Source organism: Phoenix dactylifera, chromosome 10, assembly GCF_051530095.1.
Source record: "Phoenix dactylifera cultivar Ajwa chromosome 10, Ajwa_hap1_PhDact_Kaust_v1.1, whole genome shotgun sequence".
In the NCBI taxonomy this organism is placed as follows: Eukaryota; Viridiplantae; Streptophyta; class Magnoliopsida; order Arecales; family Arecaceae; genus Phoenix; species Phoenix dactylifera.
In genome coordinates this window covers 24,289,200-24,308,017 of record NC_143199.1, presented here as the reverse complement: position 1 = coordinate 24,308,017, position 18,818 = coordinate 24,289,200, and the positions used below count along the sequence as shown (strand labels likewise).

The following is an 18,818-nucleotide window of genomic DNA, read 5'->3' as shown; positions in this document are numbered from 1 at the left end:
GCTTAACCCCACGGAGCAAAGGTACTCGGTGCATGAAAAGAAAATGACCGCCATGATCCACTGTTTGGAGAAGTGGCGTCACTACTTGCTGGAGACATTTTTCAAGATCATCACCGAGAACGTGGCAAACACCTACTTCGCCACTCAAAGGAAGCTCACTCCCAAGCAAGCACGGTGGCAAGAGTACCTTGCTGAATTCTGTTTTGACTGGGTGCATAAGCCGGGAAAGCAGAATTGTGTTGCTGATGCACTAAGCCGGAAGAATGTGGAGGGCTATGTTGCTGCCCTCACTGCATTCCACAGCACTTTCAGAACCCAGCTGAAGGAGTTTGCTGCCAAAGATGAAGGTTATATCAAGATGCTGCAAGAAGTGCAGGCTGGCGGTCTGCAGAAATTTTGGGCTGAAGATGGGCTGCTGTTTGCCCGTGGCCAAAGGCTGTTTGTGCCAAAGGGAGGAGGCCTTCGAAGGCTACTGTTGAAGGAGTGCCATGACTCACAATGGGTGGGTCATCCAGTAGCAAAACGCATGATGGCGCTGCTGGAAAGGTCCTATTATTGGCCAAAGATGTATGCCGATATTGAGTTCTATGTGAAGAAATGTCATCTTTGCCAAATGGACAAAGTGGAGTGGAAAAAGGATGCTGGTTTGCTACAGCCACTTCCCATTCCAGACAAGCCATGGGTATCCTTATCCATGGACTTCATCACAGGTCTGCCGGAAGTAAAAGGGATGCGGTCTATCTTTGTGGTGGTCGACCGCTTCTCCAAGTACGCAGTCTTCATGGCGGCACCATTCCCATGCCCAGCTGATATTGCAGCAAAACTCTTCTTCAATGGCGTGGTGAAGTACTTTGGAGTGCTGGCCAATGTTGTATGTGACCGTGACCCAAGGTTCACGGGAAAATTCTGGACACAGCTCAAAACAATGGGATCCGAGCTGCATTTCTCCACTGCATACCACCCACAGTCCGATGGCCAAACGGAGAGGATAAATGGACTATTGGAGGAGAACTTGCAGCACTACATTTCAGCAAGCCAAAGAAATTGGCTGGACTTGCTTGAGCCGGCGCAATTCAGTTACAACTTGCATCGATCTTCTTCAACGGGCAAGAGTCCAGCCGAGCTAAGTTTGGGGTTCCAACCTTTGTCCCCTTTAGAGGTTGCACTCCAAGAGGAGACCGGTGAGTGTCCGGCTGCTCATCGAATGGCTCGGGAGAAGGAGGAGTTGATTGATGAGGCCAAGGAGAGTCTATCCAAGGCCGTAAGAAGAATGAAAAAATTTGCTGACCAGAAGAGAAGACCATTGGAGTTTCAAGTGGGTGATTTAGTATTATTGAAGATTACACCGCAAATTTGGAAGAAAATGGGGAAGATCAAGTTGCACCGGGGACTTATGCCAAGGTGTGACGGGCCTTTCAAAGTTGTGGCAAGAGTTGGCACGGTGGCATGCCGACTTGAGGTGCCAGAAAGATTGAGGATTCACCCCACCTTCCATGTTAGCTTCTTGCGGCCCTACCACCAATCCCACGATGAAGATCAGGTGGTTCCAAGGAGGGCACCAACAACCATCGGCAAGGAGTATGCCAAGGGGATTCAAAGAATACTTGAGCGCTGCAAGGTGGGCAAAAACACTGAATTTTTGGTCCAATGGCAAGGTGAAGGTGTGACGGAGGCCACTTGGGAGCAAGCGGCCAACTTGTGGCAATTCGAGGACCACATTTTCTCCTTTTTGCAGGAGTTGACGAGGGCGTCAACTTCTTCAGCTGGGGGAGGAATGTCACGCCATCAGCCTTAGCGCGCGCGGCACGCGCGCGTGGATGCTTGGCCCATGCCCAGGCCGGGTGCAGGAGGCGCACGGCTGGGCCAAGCGCTACTGAGCCGTGCGCAGGCTCACGCACAGCCGACTGGTTGATCCAGGCTAGGCGCGAGTTGGGCGCGCGCATACAGGAGAGGGCTGTGCCCAGGTGGGCACACGGCCGGCTGGCACTGGCCAGGCGCGCGCAAGGTGCGGGCGTGCGGAGGCAGCTGGGCGCAGCCTTGCGCACGGCAGGCTGGCCAGGCACAGGTCGAGAGCACGCGGGGTGCGCGCACGCTGGGCGGACCGTGCGCGGGGCGCGCTCACACTGGATGGGCCGTGCGCAGGGGCGCGCAGGGCAGCCGACCGGATGCAGGCCTGGTGCGCGCAAGGCGTGCGCACGCACAGGCAAAGCCGTGAGTTGGTGCATGCACGGCAGGCCAACTCAGGCGCGGGCGGCGCGCAGGCGTGCGCGTGGCCGAGGCAAGACTTGGCCGGGTGCCAGACATTTGGCCTTGGACAGGCCATGCACAGGCGGCGAGGTTGGGCTCACTGAACCTCGCTCTGACTTAACACCTGGCCGCGTGCAGGCGCGCGCGCGGCTGGTCCTTCTGCGAAGGCCACAGCAGGCTGCGCGCGGGGCGCGCAGGCCAGGCCGAGGCATGGGCGCGTCGGGGCGCTCAAGCCGCACGAGCGCGTAGGGCATGCGGTGCAGCACACGACTGGGCGCTGGCTGGCCGGGCGGGTTGCTGGCTGGCTGGGCTGTGACCAGATCGTAGGACAGCAACAGATTTTCCAACAGGGAATGTTTGGCTGCTGTGCCACATGGCGGGACAAAAAGCCAAGGTGTTGGTTGTCAGGCTGACATGGAGTTCTGGTTGGATGACTTGGCAGCCAGCACATGGGGAATTCAAGAAGCGGTTGCAAAGGTTGTTAAGTTAGTTGGAAAGTTGTAACCAACTAACTAAGTTAGTTGGAGAGGTTAGGAGGTTACAACCGGTTAACCAATTCGGTTGAGGAGGTTAGTTAGTTGGGATTGTAACTAACCCAAACCTTAGCCTATAAAAGGGCTTGGGTGGTGGTCGGATTGAATATGAGAGAAGAGAAGCTAAGTGTGTGACTTAGTGAGCTAGCTTGGGAGTCCATGGAGTCCTTGTAAACACCTAAGGTTGAGGTGTGTGAGGCCACTTAGGAGGAGCCTAAGTTCTGGCCGAGAGAGACTTTGGAGTTTCCAAGGGGGAGTGCACTTGTGCGGAGTGAAGTGAGTGCAGTCCACGGCCAAAGGAGGATTTGGCCGGGCCAAGGTGTTGGCCGAGAAGGGTTTTGAGGTTGGCTTGAGTCCTTGTGAGTGGGCAAAGCTATGCTCTCGGCTTGTGAGAGTGATCACTTGTGTTTTGAGTGAATGCAAGTCTCTTTCCCTTGATCCTCATGTATTGCCAAGTGTTGAGTGTTTGAGGGGCTTTCGGCCTAGTGTCTAAAGGGCTGAAACTTGTGTGTGCATGCGGGCTAATCCCGACCAAAGGGCGTGCACGAGGTTGAGCTAGGATTAGGTAGCCAAAGATCCTAGTTGCCGCACACCGTGAGCGAGGGGACTCGAAAAAAAATTGGTTTCCCTATTCCGACCTCACAAAGGTGTGACACCTGGTGTGGCTAACGGACCTCTTCAGAATATCGTGCAGCATAGAAAATGACCTAGTATGCGGCCCTATTCACCTTCCGGTATACATGCATTGCCTATAAGGCACTACAGTCTCTTAGCATTTGATGGATCCGCAGAGTAGAGGACTCCCATCCTCTCTCTATCTCTTCTATTATATCTAGTCAATCACTGTGGCCGAGCCTCCTTCAAGGATGATGTGCCCAGCCTCCAACCTTCGTCTCGCGTAAAAGATACCCTCCCATGCTGCCCTAAGCTCCATCCCTATAGCTGACAGCCCATTGGTGCTTCGCCTGCCCTTAGCAATCATCTGTGAGTCATGATCTTTAATCACAAAGTCCACATTTGCCTTGCCACCATCTCCAGAACTACTATCATCAAAATTTATCTTGAGATAACTGAAGGATGGAGGCTCCTAAGAAATAAGAAATTGGAGGTCAATGATGATGGGGATATGCGAATAGGCAAATAAAAAGGGAATGAGAACTTTAGAAGCTTTGCTGTTTAAGTGGTACACTTTTGAATCAACAAATTGCTAAACAAAGTGGGGATGACATCAATTTGATTTAATTTGGCTTCGGAACTTTATTGCAAATGCTAGTCACAATCATCAGCACACAAGCAAAAGGAAACACGTTAGAATTTTACATGATACTTAAAAATGTCGTAAGAACTATATTTTTTTATAAAAATTACTTGTTTATTTTTGAACAAAAGGCCTCTGGATTTTAAACATTCTCAAATATTTGCCCAGTTTAAGAATAAAGCTATTTATTATAGCATCACACACAGCTCATTTATTTCAGAAAAAAAAATATGGTCAACAGAAAAGTACAAAAATATCTTACATCTAGTAAGAATATTCAGACAAAAAAAAACTTTTATAAAAATAAAATTTTTATATTTATAGAAAAAAATCCATATAGAACATAAAAAATTCAATTTTTATCGTTAAAAATTGGAATATTTCTTTTTCAAAAATATTCTTAAGCTTTTGAATAAAATAGAATAAAATTTTTTCTTTATTAATAGCATAACAAATATTTACATAATTTTTTATAAAAATAGGTGCTCAACTAAATATAAATTATTCTAAAATGTAAATTTTTTTAGATCAACTAAATATTAAAAATTAGTTTTTTTATTTAGATATTATTTTAAAAAATATTTTAATAAAAAAATTTTATGAATCAAACAAGTCGCGGTACTTCGCCTGCGCACCTGTCTCCCATGCACAACCCTCAATCTCAAATCAATCACCACACATCCAATAATTTTGTAGCACTTACATTCACTGTATAAGCGACCCCCGGCCTAAGGAAGAGAACAACAGTGACAACAGACAGGCCAAACCCTTATCAAAGCTCCCCACTAGATCTCCACCGACTGATCAAAATCATGACAAATCTATTGGTGTTGCGTTGTCTTTATTAGCCGACCTCAGTTAAGCTAAGTTCATCTACGGGGCACAAGTGAAACTGGAACTGCCCTCGATGAAAGCAGCTGTGAGCCTTTTTGTTCCACCAATCATTTGTTGGGGGCTGACGATAATTCATAGAAATTGACGTAAAAAGGAGAAGAAAACGACCAAATTTGGACGGTCTGATCTCTCTCTCTCTCTTTCTCTGGGGGTGAGCTCTTCTTCTCCTTTCCCCTTTGTTCTCCGTGTCTCAGTGAGTGAGTTGGGGTGGGGAGGAGGAGGAAGAAGGAAAAGGCGCCTCTTTTCGTCCTCTTTCTTTCGCTCGGCCGATCGATTTCTTTGGGATGAGGAACATATCATTCTGTGGTATGGATTCTCTTGTCCTCTTTTTGTTTTTGTCGATTGATTTGTTTCTTATGATGTTTCTTTCTGTTCCCCTAATATAAAAATCTTTTGTTTTACCCTATAGCTCGAGACGGGTTGTTCTATTTCTTCGGTTTTTGCGCTATTAATGTTTGTAAAAGGAGAATTTTGGGTTATAGATAATTTGGGTAGTTAAAAGTTGTGATTTTGAAAACTTGTATTGGGTGACTGATGCTGTTTTTTGTTGATATGACGTGCCGGAGTTGTTTCTGGAGGCGACTCTGAATTTGTGGTTTTTATTTGGGTAAGTGGAATGAAAGGTTTGAGTGTTTTTGGATTTGAGAGAATATTGTACCTCAAAGAAAGGTAAAAAGAAGTAAATGACTGGGACTGAAGTTTTGGAGAGAGGTCGTATGGTGGAGTCCTTTGGTGGTAGTAATATATATGATTGGAATGAGGAATTTCATTGTGATTTGATTGATTGTGGATTGTTTGCTGGGTTTCAATTGAACTTCTTAGGGGTACCTTGATATTTTGAGCATGTAATTTAAAATGTTTTCCACAGTGATATGGAGTTATGTAATTTTAAGGCATCATATAAATTTAGTTTAAGAGGTTTAACGAGTTTATTTGTTAGTGCATATCAAGAAATTGTCTTACCAATGATATCTGCTGAATGCCGGAATGTAAAGTTGGAATGAGAACGGCTATGATCATAGGTTTATTGCGCGTGATGAGGGCGATCTGCTATTTGGAACAATGAGGTTTATTACTCACATCCCATTGGCTTTTCTTCCAAATGCTAGCTTTCCTCAGATGTCAGAACTGGAATTGCACATACTAATGCTGCATAAGCATGGATAGTAGATTTGGATAGGGATGCATGTTAAGTATCTGGTATGAGAAGGGCAAAGAAACAGGATACAGGGAAAAATAGGAAAAATTAGCTTTACTTTAACTGTGTAGTAGATTGAGTTTTATATTGTAAAGTAGAAAAGGGTCAAAAGGAAACAGTTATTAAGTTTTTTTTTGTCTTACATGTAATTAACAAGTGGATTGTTGATGTTAATGCCAACTTATTAGTGATGGATGAACTCATATCACCATGGCAGTGTAACTCTTGATTTAATGCGCTAAAAGCAATCATAGGTATTTTTGGAAAGGGAGGTAGACTAGTAACTATGCGAACTTTAGAGACCATAAAAGTGGTCACAAATATGCATCATGAACTATTAGGTTGTTCATTTGCTATTTTTATTTACAACTTAAGGGCCTTTACATCAATAAATATTAGAGAAAACAATAACATGGTAAATTATGTGTTTTTTTTGTCAAACTCTTCGAGAAAACTAAAACAATGGCAGTGTTTGGCTTACCAGTATTGCTTTTATATATATAAAAAAAAAACATGCTTCTTACGAGAAATTGATAATTAGCTTGAGGACAAAATATATATGACATAATATTATTTTCTTAATCCCTTTAACCTTAAAAGAGTCATAAGAGCAATCAAAGCCTATTTCTTGTTATGTTTTGGTTTGTCTGGAGCCATTTCAGATTTGTTGTTTGAAGTATATCTTTTAGCCTATCCTTCAATACGGGCAAGGTGGCGGTCCAAGATCGGATAAAGTATCTGATGCATATCTGACTTGCCTATGCATGTCGACATGGATTTTCCGATGTTGACAATAGTGGTCAAGGAACACAGTCCCAACATGGTTTCGATGTAGAATTTTACAATTTTAGTTCAGTATTGTGGTGACATTACACCAAGATGATTCTTCATCTAACAAGTTAGCCCTTCAACTACCATACTGTCTACTTTAAGGGTTTGACTAGACTTGGATATGGTACATGATCCAAATGTAATTATTTAGGCAACATAATTGTTTGTCTCTTTAACCAACATAATTTTTGGACTATGTGTAACTTCATCCATGTAGTGACTAAACTGAATTACGATGATTTCAAATATTTTTATCATGTTTGAATCTGTTATTTGACTTCATAACTTTAAGAAACTTTGGAATATAAATGCTCAAGATATTTGATCCATAATGAGCTTTTTAAGAAGATCCAATCACTACTTCTTCATCTTCATTTGGAGGGATATCAATTTTGACCAGAACTCGTTTATGTGGCCCCACCAACTTGCACCTAACTTGCCTAGACCCACTTATTGGGTTAGTGGGTCAGCTAACCCCAACCTGTTAGCAAGTTTTCAGGTTTAGATCAAAGCCCCTTAATGTTTTGAGTCGGAGGACTATACCTAGAAATTTAAGTTTGTATTAGTTATATAATGAAATTTGAAAAAGTAAGCTTATACAAGCCACTGGATATTGACCAATGGTTAGAGATCAAGGTCTGCTGTGCTGGAACCGAAGCCCTGACTGGTTGCCTGGTGGCACGGGTTAATACGCCTCTGTATCATTCCGTGCCAGACCTGTACTGACACAGTAAAGAAGGCGGGGGAGAGGGAGAACGGAAGAGAGAAAAAGAGAGAGAGAGAGGAAGGGAGAGAGAAGGAGGGTGGCAGAGGTCGGTGGAGGGCCGATGGAGGTTGGCGAGCCGTGTGGAGGAGGTGGAGAAGGGCTATGCTTCCGGTTTTTCTGTTTTGTTCGAAATAGGGGTCCCAAAAAGGGCCTCTTTTTAATTTGCTGATTTGCCGACTTGCTTAAAAATCGCCAAATTAAAAAGAGCCCCCCTCTGGGGGCCCTGTTTCGAACGAAACAGGGAACCGGAGGTGGTGCCCCTTATCTGCCTCCTCCGCATGGCTCGGTTCGAAATAGGAAACCGGAGGTGGTGCCCCTTATCTGCCTCCTCCGCATGGCTCGCCGGCCTCTGCAGCCCTCCACTGGCCGGCCTTGGCAGCCGTCCGCCGGCCGGCCTCCGCCTCCCTCTCTCTTCCTTCCTCTTCCTCTCCCTCCTTCGCTTACTCTCTCTTTTCCTCTCTTTCCTTCTCTTTCTCCTTCTCCTTCTCCATTGACAGTTTTTCTTTTCGGTTGCCGGAATCGTTCCGGTTCGCCGCCGATATAGCTCAGTACGCTCCGAATTGCCTGGTTTGGGACGGTTTGCCAACCATGCTGGAGACTTTAGCTAGGAAGAGATGGGCACTATGATCTAGTTTTTAAACTACTAGACCCTGTTGGATGCTCCCAAGTCCAATCTCTTTCCCTCCTCTCTCTAACTGTCCTCTCGTCCCTGACCCCACCAGCTACCCTTTCCCAACAACATAGTGCAGGACTGTACCAAGCTGCAGCTTTCGACCATTGCAACACCAGTCTCCTTATCTCAACTCCTCTTGATCGACCACTAAGATCTCCTCACCTCACTTCTCCTTAGCCATGGGTTTCGCTTCTCTTTATCTTTAGCAAGCTTATCTACTTCAGAGCTTCAAATGAGACCCTTTAGAAGGTGGGTGGGATCTGTTAAAGTGCTTGAAGATTTCTTGTAAGTAAATGCTTTGGTCTGTAAGGGTCTTCCAAGCTATTGACTGGTCCAAGGGTTGCAGCTCTTGGCAATGGCTATTTTGGTGGTTATGGCTTCTATTAACTCTTATAGGTAACTTGGCTGCTTGGAGATAAAGTTGCACTCATGTCTCCATGATTTTGCAACCTGATAGTTAGGCAGATCATTGTTTTAGCTTTCAATTCTTATCTTCTTTTCTAATGTTTGGTCTTAGTTTAATTATCATAAATGCCTAAAATGAACAGCCCAAATTTTTGCAGTTTTTTCTCAGGATGCGGGAATCACTCAGTTCATACTGAATCAACGGTTTCTCAGTTCGCATAGGCTCTGTTCAGAGGGAACCACACCCTGAACCAACCGAACTGCTCTGGGATTGAGCTGGTTGGATATATTGGCTTTGGTTCAGCCCAAACTGACTGGTTCAAGAAGAGCGAGACCAAGTCATACCACCAAATACCCCCTTTTGAGCCTTCTTTCTCCTTCATTCTCATCATCTTTGGCTAGAAACAACAGTGAGGGAGAAAAAGCAAGGTGAGAGGCTTGGGAGGCTTGGGATCTAGGTGCTTTTCATCAAAAATCAAGGATATGGGCTTAAAACATCAAGGGACTCAACGTATGTCACTTCTCTTATTACTTTTTTCAAAAATCCAGGTAAGATCCCCGAGAACTTGCCAAATCTAGGGAAGATATAATCGCGCTTGGATTCATGCTCGAGAACATGAATCAAAGCTCCAGTATGTGGATTTTGGGGGCAATCCCACATACTACACCCAAAAGTCAATTTAATCTGGAACTAATCTGATAAAAGAGTATTTGTTTGGCTTGTTTTTTGGATATGATATAGATAATGTTTTAATCTACAATCCTACAGGACTAATTTTTTTGCATAATAAAAATACAAAATTTTGATAAAATATTGGTAGCATGTTTGCACTTGTGATATGTATATCCTAGCAATTTTTTACGAATAATAGGGTCAATTTAGGTGCTCGTTTCCACTGAGCCTAGGCCTGAAAGTTAAATAAATTTGAAATTACTTGGCAAAAAATACTAATGTTCGGCTAATTGTTTTATATGATGTATATATAGAGCTGGTCTACAAGAGCCCTCAATTAAAAATAATTTTTGTGACTATAAGCTATTAAAATTAATTTCTTAATAAATCATTTATAAAATATTAAGTTATTAATTAATTTCTTAATTAATCATTTATTGTGATGTAATAGCTAATTATACGCTATGTTCTGGGTTTGTGTATTTTGTTTGCAATAAAACTTTTGTATTAGTTTTTGAATTTTAGTAGCAATTTTTTTGACTTTCTATTTCTAAATATATTAAAAAATTATCATGTTGAAAAATCTTAAGTTTTAGATAATTATACTTACACTTCTATCCCATCTGTAAAAATCTGTGAAAGTTTTAGACTTCTTTAGAGTGCATCGGTCTGTTAGTTGTAATTATTAGTATACCCCTTATATATTATGATTTCTAGTATTCTAATTGCTTTTCAAATGCTAATCTTAACAACTATGTGATATATATGTAATTTGATATATTACTTATGTGATAATTATACATGTTTCTAACTTCAGCTCTAAGAGGAAATCATAACTAGGGTAGTTAACTGAATACTCACAGTTCTTCCTTGCAAATCATAACTTTTGATAAGAAAATAGATAAGAAAAGCCACACCAAGAGTATTTGGGGTGTATCTATGCATATCCAATGGTACCTTTTTTCCATATGATCCTCATTTCAGCGCAATACCAAACCCACTCTTGGTCGGTATGACTTCAATCCTCGGTACTTCAATCCTTGGTTTTTCTGCCTAAAAGATAGAAAACCCAGAAATTAAATGGGCTTGGTTCTTAAATTGGTCACACAGGTTGGTCCTCTATCAGGTTCAAGTTGGGCATCCCTAACCGACCGGGTTTAAGAGAGGCCCTTATACATTTGATATAGGTCACTGACCCCACCCAACCTGGCCCATTTCCTCCCTTATTCATATAAGATTGCTCAGACCATTTGTAGCTCTCTGTTAACAACAGTTTTGACGGACAAACTCTTCAATTTTTTGTATTTACCTAATAATGTGTCCATGCTCATATTTTTTTTTGCCATATTCATCAGTCTTCTGTTTGTGTTTCCTTTTACTACTACACTGCCCATCAAAATTATCTATTTTATTAATATCGCTTGTGATTGCTGATTGTTTCACTGAAATTGTTATGTTTATTGTGAATTGTAAGATGTGTAAATATCTCTATCTTAAATGTTAAAATGATAGGGGAATACACTTGTACAGATGCTATGGTGCATGCTTCTAAGATTGGTGCACTATAATTGGAGCCTACGCATAACATGGTGGGTGACATACTTCCTACTGAAAGCACCTTATATAGGCTTTATATTGTGCTATCTTGTCACTCACGTGTTGCCATTACATGTCCTTTATAGCTTATTACTGTCTATGGATCTTTCCTAAAATATTGTCATATTCCGTTCTTGTATTATATTAGATCTGATGTTTGATTTTTTTTTCTTTTTTCTTTTTTTGCTAATAATGAATCTTTTGATGGATCACTAGGGCATCTGTTTCTTGACTGCCTGAAATCATGACCCAAATGCCCTTGGATGATGCATCAGGGTGTGCTGATAACCCCAAACACAGGAACCATTATTGAATTTCAGCTGATGTTTATTTCAAATGATAGAATACACACTCTTAGAAGTTAGAAGCATTGCTTTTGTTAGGGAATGTGGTTTTGATAAATTCTTTAAAAGGCTTAGTTAGGAGCATATTTCGCTGTACAAGATTTATGCCTTATGCCTTAATGTTTGCACTTTATGACTCACATATTTGAGAATCCGAATGCCTCATCTTATCCAATGACAGAGCCAGGATTTTGCTTGGGGAAGGGTAAACCTTATCCTTCATAAAATTCATAAATATAATTTTCTTCAAGCCATTTCTAGTATCTTGAAATTGTTTGATTAGAACAACAATTAACTAGTAAACATTAATTATAATTAAATGAGCAAAAAAAATTCAGAAATATACTGACCTTCCATCAATCTTCTTCTTCTCCCTTTTCGTCTTTTGAATGAAAAAATTGATCCAAGTTCCTCTTCCTTTTTGTCTCCTTTTCCTTCTTATGTCATGTGCACTTCTATATAGCAATGAAGAGCCATTTGAGAAAGAAACTGATATTACGAGAATGAAGTGAGCAGGAGTCCATGAGATTTCAAACACTATGGGACTGAACATCCATCCATTCTGATATGGATGGTAATGATTGGCTAAGAATATGTATTGTTGTTTATTTGATGAAATATATTTGGAAACCATAGACAGCACTTATAGCAATACCCTAGTCTCTGCTTAAAAAGAGCCCATAGTTCCAGTTGAGAGATCTTATCATTATTTCAAATTAAGACCAAATTTTTGGGAGTTCCTTGACCGCATCACATTCCTTGTATGCAGACACCATATGCATTTGAGCTGCATATGGGCTGAAAGGAAGGTTTACTTAGCACTATCTCAATACATATTGACAAAATTAGCATCATGCAATGGCTTCTGCGGCCTACTTATTATTATTCAATTGCAAATGTAGCTCTTTTAGCATTCTCCGACCGCATGCGGTCCACTCTTATGCAGGCCCATGTGAATGGGGCAGGTTCAAATAGGCGATTGGGTTAGGTATTGGTTTCAGGTGAGGTGGATGCATGAATCTTTTAATAATATTAGCAATATAAATTATGCTATAATTTTCGCTATTGTTATATTAATATATTTTATTTATTTAAAATATTAAAAATACTTATTGCTGATGCACCAGGATACTCAGCCTGATAATGCACATGTGCTATTTGGTCCCTTGACTAGATTTGAAACATTGACATCATTTTCTCAAAAATTCAAATTCCATTAGAATAAAAGTTGATTCAAGAACAATTTTTTTTTATTTTCGCAGGAAGATTAATATAATGGCATTGAAAAACTATGTTATTTCTCAAGTATTAAGAGTTTATGAATTCTATTATATCCAATTATTGCTAAATTTGTAAGGTCCGGTAAGAAAGGTGATATATTCCTGTATTCTTGTCTCCAAAACATTTTCTGTAATATGGTGCTAAGACATGCCTAACATTCAGTGTAGATTCTTATTTAGATTACATATATACATGTATATACACACATACATCCACACACATATATAATATATGCATGTGTGTATCTATATGTTTATATATCTATGTATGTATGTATCATAGTATGCTGAACCAGCCCATACCGGCCGGTTCAGCATGTACTGTACTGATATCGGGGCCAATTGGTACAGTTCAGCTGTGGAAAATAGTTTCCGCTACGTACCTGTGCGAACCGGACCAGTTCGCACTGGTATGCGCGGGGCAACGTGCTCGTGCGCATGGAAAAGAAGAGGAAAGAAGAGGAAGAAAGAGTAAGAAAGAAGAGGAAGAAGAAGAGAAAGAGGAAAAGAAGAAGAGGAGAAGACTTACCGGTATCGGGTCTCGTTGGGGTAATCCTTGTCGGGGTGCTCGCAGGAGAAGGGGGGAAAGGGAGGAGAAGAGAGGAGGAGAGAGGAGAAGAAAGGAGAAGGAAAGAGAAGAATCAGGAAGAAGAAGGAAAAAGAGAAGGAAAAGAAAAAGAAAAGAAGAAAAGAAAAAGAAAAGGATGCGGCTGCGAGCGTCCCGCGTGGTAAAACGCATCCTGTGCGCGCGGCCTCGCCTGTGGAAATGCGGGGGAAATGCGAGGAACATGCCCCGCGCGCACTGGGTAGCGCGCGCGCCCGCGCTGGGAACCGCGCTGCACGGCGGACCGGGTCGGTACCGGTTCGGTACGGCCCGAACCGGTACGACTCGGTCCAGGTTGCCACTGGTACGCCGACCAGTACCAGTTCGGCGTACCTTGGTATGTATATATACATGTGCATGTGGATATGTCTATATATGCAGTATACTTATATATATGTGTATGTGGAGAGATTTATCAAATCCACTTACCAAGTGCAGATTAAAACCACGGGTTGCTTTTTCCTCTTCTTTTTCTCTTCCTCTTTGCTTCTTTATAAGGTCAACCGCCCAACTTATCACCCAATTAGAGCTGTTGTCCTTACATCCAAGTAGCTTATATCCTTTCCCCCTCTTTTCTATAATATTCTTCACTGTTTTATCCTTTGTTTCACTAATCTACTCAACCATACCAAGCCAAATCATGAATTGGGAAAGAGAGAGTTCAATTGGAAAGTTCCATGGGTAGAAAGGAAGACTTTGAAGCCGGGGTTGCCGTTTTCTCAAAAAAGTGATCAGGGCTTAAAGGTGTCAAGGAGGGGCTCAGTTTCAAGGAATCCAGCTAATGTCCTTGCAATACATTCATTGGCTTCTCTTCGCTAGCAGGGCTGGAAACAGGTTGGGCTTAAGACTTGCCCTTCTAGCCTTGGCTTGATATGACTTATTGTAGTTGTATTAATTCTTGTCTGGGGTCCAAAATGAAAATGTGGAGGCTAGTTTTTAATTTGGTTCAAGCCCGAAAGCTAGAGGCTCAATCCTAGCTTCAACTGAGCCCAAGGCTCGGGGATGGGCAGAGTGACAAAGAGTTAGGCTGTAAAGTTGCAACAGTGGCACAATGTGGAGTTTGATGTCAATGAGATGAACTAGTGATGGAGGCTCAATGATCGGAGAGCACAAAGAAGTGTAGAGGACTAGATGAGGAATAAAGGAGGCAAGAACCCAAGGAGGAGAGTGAAGGAAGAGAGGTTGTTGGAAGGGGAGACAGGAGCGCAGTGAACGAAGAGAATTTTTTGGAGGATAAGGGAAGAGGGGAAATGGAAGATTGGAGGAAGGGGGGACAGAGGTGGATGAGAGAGGAGTTCATGACAGTGGAGAGATGGGATTAAAGGGGTGGAGCAGCCATGGGATGGTAAAGCAGTGTGTGGTGCTTGGCAAGTGGAAGGGTGGATTCATGAGGAGAGCAGTCAACATGTGGTATGAAGGGGAGGAGATTGACAGACGATAGAGTGCCTAGGGCTTTCCATTTGTTAATGGAGAATGAGATAGAATTGACAATCCTAGAATCCATCGTAGAGAAATGAATGGCCAGGAATTGATATATGTCTGCGAGTTCAGGCTTCAAGCCTATCCGAGGCTATTTGAAGTATGACATCCATTCCACTTTATCTCTGCATGGCCTGAATTTTAGAAAGGTTTGTGTCAGCCTGGTTCAAGAGCAGCCCACCCTGAAAGGCTCTGAACCAGTCCAAGCCTGTTTCCAACTCTATTCCCTAGGCATACAAACACTAACATCAAAAAGATTTGTTTTTGTGAATGGTCTTTAACTCTTTATTGTCAGCTTTCAGAGCTTTCTTTCTTGGAGACATTCTGAGTAGCAGCATTTGAAGGGATCTAGCAGCATGGAAAATGCAAGATGGATAGGTGGGGAAGGCAATGAGGGTAAAAGTGTCAATGGGCTGCACTAGCCCAACCAGCAATAATGACCATGCCTGTGTAGTTGAGCTCCAAGCTCAGAAATTTGGCCCTTCGTTAAGGCCCAGCCCTAAAAGCTTGAATCATGAATCCATTCAGAATGAGCTTGAGCTTAAGTTCCTAGAGAAATGATTAGACAAGTAAGTGATTTATCATATTTGGCCTCTCTTTTTTTAATTGCCATAAATAAACAATTACAAGTTATTGTTCTCCCCAGGTGTACGGGCTGCTATGATATTTTTAAATGAGTGTTTGATCAAAAATCTAATTAATCTAATTACAAGATGTCAGAAACCTACCCAAAGCCTTTCTGGAAACAAGTTTGAAATCATATCTTCTTGGTTCGTAATGTTTTAGTAGAAATGTTATTCTAGTTAACTAATAGGTGATTAGATTTGTATGGGTTGTTATCTGATATCGAAAGGTTCTGCTAAAGAAGTTTTTCAGTTTACTCCAATATAGTGGTAATTGGAGATTTTGACATAATTTTTTAATGGACTTAGGTATCAAATCCTCTTTCAGCTGTGCTTGCCTAACTGCATATAAGAGGTGAGGCCGTGAGGGTGCATTGGGCACTATATTTTTGAAATTTATGATGAATAGTCTGATTCTGTAGCTAGAGGTGGTATGAGAGGGATATATTGTAATCCTGAAGAGATGTTCAAGAATAATTCTATGTGAAGTGCTCATATGCTCTCTATTTTATGAAGGGTAGCTCTCTTTTGGGTCTATCAACCAAGTGTTATGCACTTCTTCCTAATAAATTGTGGTTTTAAGGAACGATAATTTCATTTCATAATGAATTATCGATTTTCCAGTAGCATGTCTTTCTGAATTGTTATTTCAAAATACAACAGTGACTCTTCTGGATATGAAGCTTCAAGAAAATATATATTGCAAGATGAAAAACTACTAAGGTATACCACGGCATTGCACCACTAGCGCTGTTAAAGAAAGAATAGAAAAGATAAAGGGAGTCAAAACTTTACGTAATGGGCTTCATTGACATATTGAATGGTTTCGTTGGAATTATATTGTCGGAATCCAAGTTATCATATTTTTAGTTCATACTATTTTTCCTGCTGTGCCGCATTAAAATTTGTTAAAATTTCATAGCTGAGTTCACTATCTTCTTTTCAGATCTATCTAGGGGCTTTTTATCATTTATATGAAGTATGAATTTCTTTGGACTTTACATAACCACATGGACCAAGCCAGTGCAGCTGAGACATGCGAGTTTGGTGATCAAACCACAAGCGATGTCACTGTTCGCTTAAGAAACAGAGATGGGAGGCCAGAGTGGTTCCACTGCCACTCGTCCATATTAATGAAAAAGAGCAAGTTCTTTGCAAACTGGATTTCTAAACATCCTACTTATCCAAGTCCTGAATCTAATAACTGCATCGAAGTGCACTGCCCAGGATCTGAGTTGGATCATTATGTTAAGCTCTTGAAGCTAAGCTACCTCTCTGAAGAGTCAGTTTCAGACTCATGGGATTCTGTAAAATCCTCCCTTGGTGTTCTCCGAGCTTCCATTGCTCTTCAGTGTGAAACAATCACCAAGAGCTGCATCCAGTACTTGGAGGCTGTGCCATGGGACGAAAAGGAAGAGGAGGAAATTTTAAAAGTCGTTCCAACCTTAGGTCCGGAAGCCATGCCCATACTGGCACGGGTCCAACCTGTCGACACCAATGCCACAAAGACTGTTTTCATCTCTGCAATTCGCCTTGCTACAACTCTCGAAAATTCGTTTCCTCCATTTACAGATGAACTGAAGACTTCTGCTCAGGAACAAGTAGAGTACATGCTTCTAGAGGATGAAGAGACTTCATTAATAGCAGTGGATGAAGAAGTGAAATACGAAGCGAGGTCAGGCCTTGGGAAGATGTTCACCAATTTTGAGAAGGGACTGAGTTTGCTGCCCTCGGAGTTTGATCGGTCACCAGAAGCGGCAGAGCAGAGAGTCTTGCAGAGCCTATCGGACCTTGAGTGGATCTGTAGCATACTACCAAAAATGGAAATGATGAAGGATTTCGTTTCCGGCTGGGCTTGCATATCTGATCATGTGCTTGCAGTGGTTCAAGATGAGAAGTACAGCTCTGGCTTGTGGGCGATCAAAGCAAAGCTCATAGAAGTGACAGGGAAGGCTCTGGATGCCATTGGGTATGGGAATGTGGTTCTTCCGGCACCATCGAGGGTCCAGTTCCTCAAGACATGGCTGCCTTATATTAGGAAGCTGAAGCCCTTGCTGGATTCAAAGAGTGCCGATGATGAAGCATTTCCTTACAAGATGGACAGCGATCTGTGCCAGAATATTGAAGGGGCTATCACCTCGCTGGTGCTTGCATTGCCATCAAATGATCAGGCAGACATACTCATGGAATGGATGCAGAGGACCGAGCAGTTGAAATATCCTGATCTCAGTGAGGCATTTGAAGTATGGTGTTATCGGACTAAATCAGCAAAGCGGAGGTTGGTGGTAGGTTTCAAAGGAATAGACAACCCGACCATCAGCTTCTGATGAGTCCATTTCTTAATTTTCTATCAGTAGGAGGCTTTAGTTGAATTCTCATTGTTGCATGTTGCAACAGATGATAACCTGTCTTTGTCTAAATCAATCATGGCTTCTTATTTAAAGCATGTTTTGGAGTAATGGTATTTCTGAAGAACCAAGTCTCGAGCACATGGTTCAAACTTCTGAATCTCCTATTAAAATGTGATGGCAAGCTTCTTCAACCAAGTGCAGATTTTGACAGAGCAACTAACCATCGAGTTCTGCTCTACTAGGGTTGGATTTTTATGCTGAACACAATGTTCCATGTTTACTTGTCATGCAGTGAGGATGATGGATGGCTCTTTTTTATACTAATCACTGCATGTCATTTTTCATCATTGGTTCCAAAGAGGTTGAGCAATGTGCATGTCATGTTTGTGATGAAGTTTTGCAGGTTAAGCACGAGAGGGAGGAAAAATTATTTTCCCTTTCTTCATTACAGTGGTCAAAAATTTATTACTTAACATCTGATGGAAAGGATCTTTTGTAAGAAACAATTAGTAAGCAATATTATGTTTGGGGTTATTGCTTGCTATAATGGTAAAAGGCTTCGGCGGACAAATACAATGATAGGTTTTGCGACAGCCATTGTATCGGAAAAAAAAGAGGGGGGGAGGGGGGGGGGGGGGGGGGGGGGGGGGGGGGGGGGGGGTTATGGTTTATAGGAACATAAAAGGGCAAAGGTTAGATCAGTCCAAGTAGATAGCGGGTAATGGTGACAGTTTGAATTTTCTATTTTTTATAATTTTTAGTGCCTGAAAACTTTTTATTTCTGGAAGAAAGATTTTTCTCGGCAAATATTCTTTATTGGATCATCCACTACTCACTTTAAGATCTATGCAGGCAGGTGAATAACAGAGTTTGAGGCATTTTGAGATTTGCACAGTTGGCAATCCAAAGGCGGATGGGTGCGAAGGAATGCGAAGGACACAACCATGATCCTTCATTTCCTTCAAACTTTGTTAAGCTACATCAAGCCCACCCTCTTAAACCTTCCTAGGATCCTGCAGAAGTGGGATATTTTTTTTGTTAGAAAAAATAAACTATGAGAACA

At 41.9% G+C, this 18,818-nt stretch overlaps 1 pseudogene across 10 annotated transcripts; it reads left to right on the top strand.

The window, feature by feature from the left end:
* Positions 1-4,974: 4,974 nt before the first annotated feature.
* On the top strand, positions 4,975-18,099 carry LOC103716717 (BTB/POZ domain-containing protein At3g05675 pseudogene; annotated as a pseudogene). 10 transcript variants are annotated; one of them, XR_015969338.2, is made up of 4 exons: positions 4,975-5,238; positions 8,964-9,316; positions 10,991-11,067; positions 16,351-18,099. The product of XR_015969338.2 is annotated as a BTB/POZ domain-containing protein At3g05675 pseudogene, transcript variant X2 (transcript). The 10 variants fall into 10 exon arrangements; XR_015969339.2 differs by having other exon boundaries at positions 4,978-5,238; positions 8,964-9,234; XR_015969340.2 differs by having other exon boundaries at positions 4,978-5,238; positions 11,009-11,067.
* The last annotated feature ends 719 nt before the right edge of the window (positions 18,100-18,818 follow it).